Here is a 7,706-nt window from a genome sequence, read left to right as displayed (position 1 = left end):
GAGAGGTTTTATTCCTACTGATACTGCGACTAACTAAGCCGTGAAAATCCAGATGGGTACTTAATCTTTTGTTATACTTTATCATTTATGATAAAAAAAATTTTTCTTTTCAGCTGTATCGATACCTGTGGCTCATATAACAACGTAAATTGGCTCCTGTCTGTGCCCATTTGTGGACACAGTGTGACAAGGGTGAGCATAAGGTCTGCGGTCATACCCCGCTGGAGATGCCCAATCTCATCTGATCTTGGAAGCCAAGCAGTGGAGGGCCGGGTTAAGTACTTGGATAGGAGACTACCAAGGAACACCCTGGTACTGCAAATATTTGCCACCCATCTGTCACCAATACAGAGCATTGTATTACACCTCGGTTATGACCTATGATTCAACTATCTGCTAGGATTAAAATTCCCATTTTGGGATATATAGCAGCTTATAAATGATGGTCATATTTTCAATAAGTGAGCAATTTATTATCACAGGTTGTCCTACAGTTGGAAGTGTGATTATTAACAACAATATAGACATACCCACTTCGGCCTGAATTAGGTATTTGTACCTTACAATTTATATATTTCTTTTTATATTTTCGCAATGTCACCATTTAATAAACATCGGCACCCATTGAACTCCTCAATAATTAATTTTAAAGAGAATTAATAAAATATTGCATTTTAGTTAGTTTTTGTGACACTTAGTCGTACTACGTTATCTGTATTTTGAGTGCTTCCCAACAAAGAGTCTTCTTTCTTCTTTTTTTCATGTTCTCACTATGAATAATTGACTCGGGGGAGCACCACTGATGGGTAGCTTTTTTGATACATAAAAATAAGGAATGTGTTACCTTAAGTATCTGCTCCCTAAAGTAAGGATTTGAACCTTAAATTTATTTATCAGTTTATACAGATAACCATCATTATACATATACATCAATTATACCAGTGCGGTTTCCAATTTTTCTGTTTCTCAATCCACTGTATTTGTGACTGGTCTCCAGTCTTCTCGGAAATACCTGCACGGTGATATAAAGGCAACGGACATTCCTTCTTCAGGAAAATCTCTGTTCCCTATTTTCTTTTTCCTTTTTTCGGAGTTCTCTCATGAAATATGAGTTTTAATCTTAAACAAGAGCTGAGTTCAAGACGCAAAAACAAGGATAATTTAGATGATATTTTTCCAAGTGAAATTACAGATAATGAACCCCATATCAGTTGGGAATCTGACTTTCACAAACTAAATGTGCTGTTACGAAAACAAATTAGGACCACCTGGGACCTTACAACTTTGGAAAACTACATTAAAAACAAAATATCACCTAGAGGCCTCCGTCCAAAAATTTTCCCGGCATTCGATTTAGCGAGCGAGAATTTAAAGAAGGAATGGGAAAATACTCTCCTCAAATGTTCAAGTGATCTTATGAACATTTTAACTAAACACAACAACCTGATACTGGAAGAATGCGAGCGTGAACTGGAAGACCTAGGTAAAAAATTAGAAACTTGGGAAAAGGATTTACATTTTCAGAAGTGCTTTGAACACAATAAACAAGAATTACAGGCATATGAACAATCTATCATCGATCGTAAACGAACCAAATACGTCAGGGATAAAAAGGATTTTGCTTCAGGAAAAGTCTTTAAATGGCAAAGGCCCACCTGGAAAAGAAATACAACTCAACATACAGGTGATTACTCATCCTCAGAGGCAGAAGCGTCTGGAACAGAAGATACTGATTACATACCCGACAAACATTTGGGTTCCAGAGGACAAGCAAGCAACATCCAATACGATCCATCCCCCTCTGCCTCTTCTTCTTCTTCTTTTTTAGGGAACCCCCGGACAGGGAGGGCACGAGGAAGACAAAGAGGAGGAAGACGAGGAGGGGGCGGAAGAGGAAGAAGAGGTCAACAGCAATGGGATTTCTCACCCCCGCTGACCCGAAACACACAAAGGAGATGACAACTACCAGTTTACTAACTAAGGTTGAAAATGAACAACAGGATAATAAACTCAAAATCATTAATCTTTCTGAACACATACTCACAGATGCACAGAAATCTATATTGAGTAAAGGCCTGACATTCTCCCCTACAGGGCATTTTGAGAGGTTCAGATGGGAAAAGGACTTGAAACTATTTGGAAGGAAATTAATATTGACAAAACTCTATAGTGATAAAATATCTCCCATTATCACAAGGGGAGAAACCCCTGAAATAGAGGAATCTACAACCTCAGATCTACAAGCAATGGAGGAAGAAGCACTGGCTGCACTATATGAATTAGAACAAGACCAATACGTGTCAAACCGTATGGACCACAGACCTCCTATCAGGCCTGCTATCAAGAAGAAGTCTACATATTTTCCACCTGAACAAATATGTCCAGAAGTTCAGGTATTCCAGAAACTAGTTGCAAAAGAATTTGATCTAATTCATACCAACAAGAAAAATTTCCGTCACTCAAACATGACATATCAAGAAAGAAAGGCCATGAGGGAGATACAAACATGGCAGGATGTCATAATAAAGCCCTCGGACAAGGGAGGCAACATTGTGATTTGGCCTAAAACCGACTATATCAAAGAAGCACTACGACAATTGGAATCTACTGACTGTTATAAAAGGATACTTTTGAACCCCCTGGGTAACTATATGTTGGTTTATTCTAAGATTATTACTCAGGCTCGAGAACAAGGGTCAATTACGAGACAAGAATATGAATACCTACAAACTCAGAATCCGAAAATCCCTACATACTACATGTTGCCAAAAGTGCACAAAAATATTTTAAACCCACCTGGGAGACCAATAGTATCAGGCATAGGTGGATTAACTGAAAAGGCGAGTATTTTCTTGGACCTACACCTTAGACATCTTGTACTGGGTCTTCCTTCATATATACAAGACACAGCAGACATGCTAAGGAAACTTCATGACGTAAAATTGGAGGACAACCAATACCTAGTATCATTGGACGTAGAAGCACTATATACCTCGATTGGCCACACAGAAGGTATAACAGCAGTTGAATATTTTCTACATGACGAAGGCTGGGAGGAATTTCATACTTTCTTGATCAAATTGCTGCACTTTGTATTGCATTACAATTTCTTCGTATTCAATGACAGATTTTACCTCCAAACGCGAGGTACTGCTATGGGGGCGGCCTGTGCACCTACTTATGCGAACATTTTTTTAGGATGGTGGGAGAGAGAATTCGTCTTCAAAGATACCAATGATGATTTTACATCTAACATCATCATGTGGACAAGATATATAGACGATATCTTTATGATATGGGAAGGTGACCTACAACTATTACATCAGTTCATAGAGCATCTTAATGACAACAACCTTAATCTTCGTCTAACTCATAACATCAGCCAGACGGAGTTACCATTCTTGGATCTAATGATATACAAGGACTCAGAGGGAATGATCGCCACAAATCTGTACCGAAAAACTACTGCGACTAATACCCTACTACATCAGACAAGTTCACATTTTCATCCCACCATAGAAAATATACCAAAAGGGGAATTCCTCCGTCTTCGCAGGAATTGCTCAGATGATCACAATTTCAAAAAACAGAGCACAGAACTGGCCCAACGACTACGTGAAAGAGGATACAGCAATACCTCAATAAAAAAAGCCTCACGAAGTGCACTAATTGTCCCCAGGGATGACATTATCTTCAAGAAAAAAGAGAAAGCACAAAACACAAATATTATTAGATTTGTGGGCAACTATTGCCACGAATGGAGGGAGATAAGTGAAGCCATACAAAAACACTGGCATGTATTACATGCTGACTCAGACTTATCAGAAAAACTTGGTCCACGTGTCTCTATGAGTTGGCGGAGGTCCAGAAATTTAAAAGACCAACTGGTACAAAGTCATTTCCAAAGAATACCCACAAAGAAAACTATTACAACAGGAACATATCCCTGTGGGAAATGTAAAGCTTGTAGACACATTGAAACAGTGAAGGAAGTAAAAGATAAATACGGGACAGAATTCAAGATCAATGATTATATGAATTGTCTGACTGAAGGGGTCATCTACTGCATCAAATGTAGCTGTGACAAGAAATATGTGGGTATGACCACTCGCCCACTAAAACAACGTGTTCTAGAACACATTGGGACCATACGTAATGCCACATCTGATAAAAGAAAGATGAAACCACTCACTACGGTAGCACGCCATTTCTACCAACACCATGACAATAGATGGGAGGATCTGAGGGTCTTCGGACTTGAAAAAATCAAACTCGGAATACGTGGTGGTAGTTTGACAGATATCCTATTGAAGAAAGAATGTGAGTGGATTTTCAAATTGGGCACTATCCACCCCTCTGGGATGAATGAAAATATAAACTATGGAGTTTTCCTGAATTAAAACAGTAATTCTACTGTCCTCAATGAATTTTTTTGCCCCCTCCCCCTAATCCTAATCATGTTTTCATTTTCTATTTTATTTTTCATTCTTTATTTTTCATTTACTACTTAACAACAAAAAATTTCTAATTGTATTGTACAATATCGATAATAACCAGTAAATATGATATTCCCTAAGAATTAACTTCCTATACAATACCAGCACCAATAATAAATACTCTTATGACACTATAGAATATTTCAATAAGATAATAATCCTTATTATCTCATAAATTTAATTTATTATATAACACTGCCACTAATTAAACATTTTATACTGGCCTATCTATTTAATTATACATTATCAATAATAAAAATTTCTATATTATATATTTTTTAATCATATTTTTATTATTCTATATATTTCATTGTCACTTTTATTCTATTACACTTAACGTTTTAAAAAACGTATATATATATATTTTAGCACTATGGGCTTATAATTAACCCCTTCACAATCCCTTATGTATGCATGTATATATATATACATATATTTATCAAATGTAAGTGCATATATACACCTTTTGCAGCATAAAACTACATTTTCCATCACATTGCCCTCATAACGATTTCTGCACAATAATATCACATTCCAAATAATTGCTATAACCCATATACCAGTATATAGACCCTCAAATCCTATATATTTCTCATTTTATTTATTCACCTTTTATATCCTATATATTCACTTTTATTAATATTTCTAGTCTCACCTTTATTCTCCTTTTTACCTTTATTAGTCACTGTCACGTAATCACCAATTAATCATTTTTAACAATTCTCACTAATAACTTTTCCAGCAATATCCTAGTTTAATATTATTTTTTCTTAACAATGCATATATTTCCCCCCTTTTTTAAGTATAGGCACACTAAGCGTCACACATAGACTTATTTATTTATATATATAATAATCTACAAATTTTATTGCAACATTTTACTATATTATATTATACCTTTTCTTTCTTTCCATAATATTCTTATACCCATATGTATATAGATCAAGATATTTACATTCCATTTTAAGTGTCTTCATAATTTATACCATCTTTATATCCCTATTTTTTGTAAATATACAATTTTTGTGAATAATTCCTTGAATTAATCTAACCAGCTCTTTTTTAACTATATGATTTTCCACTATGAAATGCTGAATGGTACTTTCAACTGTCAATCATGACGTATTATCCTATGGGAATCAGCAGGTCTGATCTCGAATATGACAGGATCGTATACTTATCAATCACTTACTAAGAACCAATCAGCCAATAGTACTATCAATATAAGAACAAACAAGGGTTGAACCCACTGACGCCCTGTGACCAAGCAAATTGCGAAACGTACGTCAGGAAGGAGACAGTATCCTCACGGTCACGTGGTGCGCACACGTGACCGCAACGAGCCGTTCTCGGCAAAGTCCGTCGCCAAGGGAACCAGCCAAACAGGAAGTACAGTGCGGCCGGAGCTCGGCAGCAGACAGGACGCGGGCAGACGCGGCCGGCACCTTCCTCATACCAGGATCTCCCCCAGTATACAAGTAGGACTAGAATTTTACGAACATACACCAGGTTTGGTTTATACATGCGTCTCTGTGCACCAGTGCATTTTCAATACATGTGTCTCTGTGCACCAGTGCATTGTCATTTCACGGACCAGTATTTACAAATACCCTACCCACATGGTGCATAGACTATACTATTGACAGTCAGCTATTGCCAGCAAGGGAATCAATGCAACCTTTTTGAGGTCTATATTTATATATAAAAAAAGCGGATGTGGATACGTCTGCCATTTTTTTTGACCTTATTTAGCACATAAACGCCTTCTCTTCTCTCTCTCTCTTTTACACTGCAGAAAACCATAATTATCTCAGTATTTACCTGAAGACACATATCATATAGAAAACACTCTGTTTTCATTATTTTTCTATTACTTGAGAATAATCTCTGAGAGCTGAAGATTTCATTGTTTGTGTTTCCCTGCTTCTTTGATAAATTCAAAGTGTAATATACTATCATTACTGTTCTGGAGACCAAATTTGGAGGTTTCCCTTTCCTGCACAGTTAAAAATACCATCATTTTTGATCTAATGCTTTATTCTCATGTATATGATAAACTGTGCATTTGAGAGGTTTTATTCCTACTGATACTGCGACTAACTAAGCCGTGAAAATCCAGATGGGTACTTAATCTTTTGTTATACTTTATCATTTATGATAAAAAAAAATTTTCTTTTCAGCTGTATCGATACCTGTGGCTCATATAACAACGTAAATTGGCTCCTGTCTGTGCCCATTTGTGGACACAGTGTGACAAGGGTGAGCATAAGGTCTGCGGTCATACCCCGCTGGAGATGCCCAATCTCATCTGATCTTGGAAGCCAAGCAGTGGAGGGCCGGGTTAAGTACTTGGATAGGAGACTACCAAGGAACACCCTGGTACTGCAAATATTTGCCACCCATCTGTCACCAATACAGAGCATTGTATTACACCTCGGTTATGACCTATGATTCAACTATCTGCTAGGATTAAAATTCCCATTTTGGGATATATAGCAGCTTATAAATGATGGTCATATTTTCAATAAGTGAGCAATTTATTATCACAGGTTGTCCTACAGTTGGAAGTGTGATTATTAACAACAATATAGACATACCCACTTCGGCCTGAATTAGGTATTTGTACCTTACAATTTATATATTTCTTTTTATATTTTCGCAATGTCACCATTTAATAAACATCGGCACCCATTGAACTCCTCAATAATTAATTTTAAAGAGAATTAATAAAATATTGCATTTTAGTTAGTTTTTGTGACACTTAGTCGTACTACGTTATCTGTATTTTGAGTGCTTCCCAACAAAGAGTCTTCTTTCTTCTTTTTTTCATGTTCTCAGTGTGCTAAAAAACGCAGGCGTACCAGGTAAAAACGCAGGAGTGGCTGGAGAAACGGGGGAGTGGCTGGCCGAACGCAGGGTGTGTTTTAGAGATGAGCGGGTTCGGTTTCTCTGAATCCGAACCCGCCCGAACTTCATGTTTTTTTACACGGGTCCGAGCGACTCGGATCTTCCCGCCTTGCTCGGTTAACCCGAGCGCGCCCGAACGTCATCATCACGCTGTCGGATTCTCGCGAGGCTCGGATTCTATCGCGAGACTAGGATTCTATATAAGGAGCCGCGCGTCGCGGCCATTTTCACACATGCATTGAGATTGATAGGGAGAAGACGTGGCTGGCGTCCTCTCCGTTTAGAAATTAAAATAGATAGGAG

At 37.4% G+C, this 7,706-nt stretch overlaps 2 pseudogenes; both read left to right on the top strand.

The window, feature by feature from the left end:
- Positions 1 to 203: 203 nt before the first annotated feature.
- On the top strand, positions 204 to 324 carry LOC134929860 (5S ribosomal RNA; annotated as a pseudogene).
- Positions 325 to 6,766: 6,442 nt separating this feature from the next.
- Positions 6,767 to 6,887, top strand: LOC134929859 (5S ribosomal RNA; annotated as a pseudogene).
- The last annotated feature ends 819 nt before the right edge of the window (positions 6,888 to 7,706 follow it).

This window comes from Pseudophryne corroboree, chromosome 5 (assembly GCF_028390025.1).
Source record: "Pseudophryne corroboree isolate aPseCor3 chromosome 5, aPseCor3.hap2, whole genome shotgun sequence".
Taxonomy (NCBI): domain Eukaryota; kingdom Metazoa; phylum Chordata; class Amphibia; order Anura; family Myobatrachidae; genus Pseudophryne; species Pseudophryne corroboree.
The sequence above is the reverse complement of the archived record's forward strand: the minus strand, read 5'-3'. Positions and strand labels throughout refer to the sequence as shown.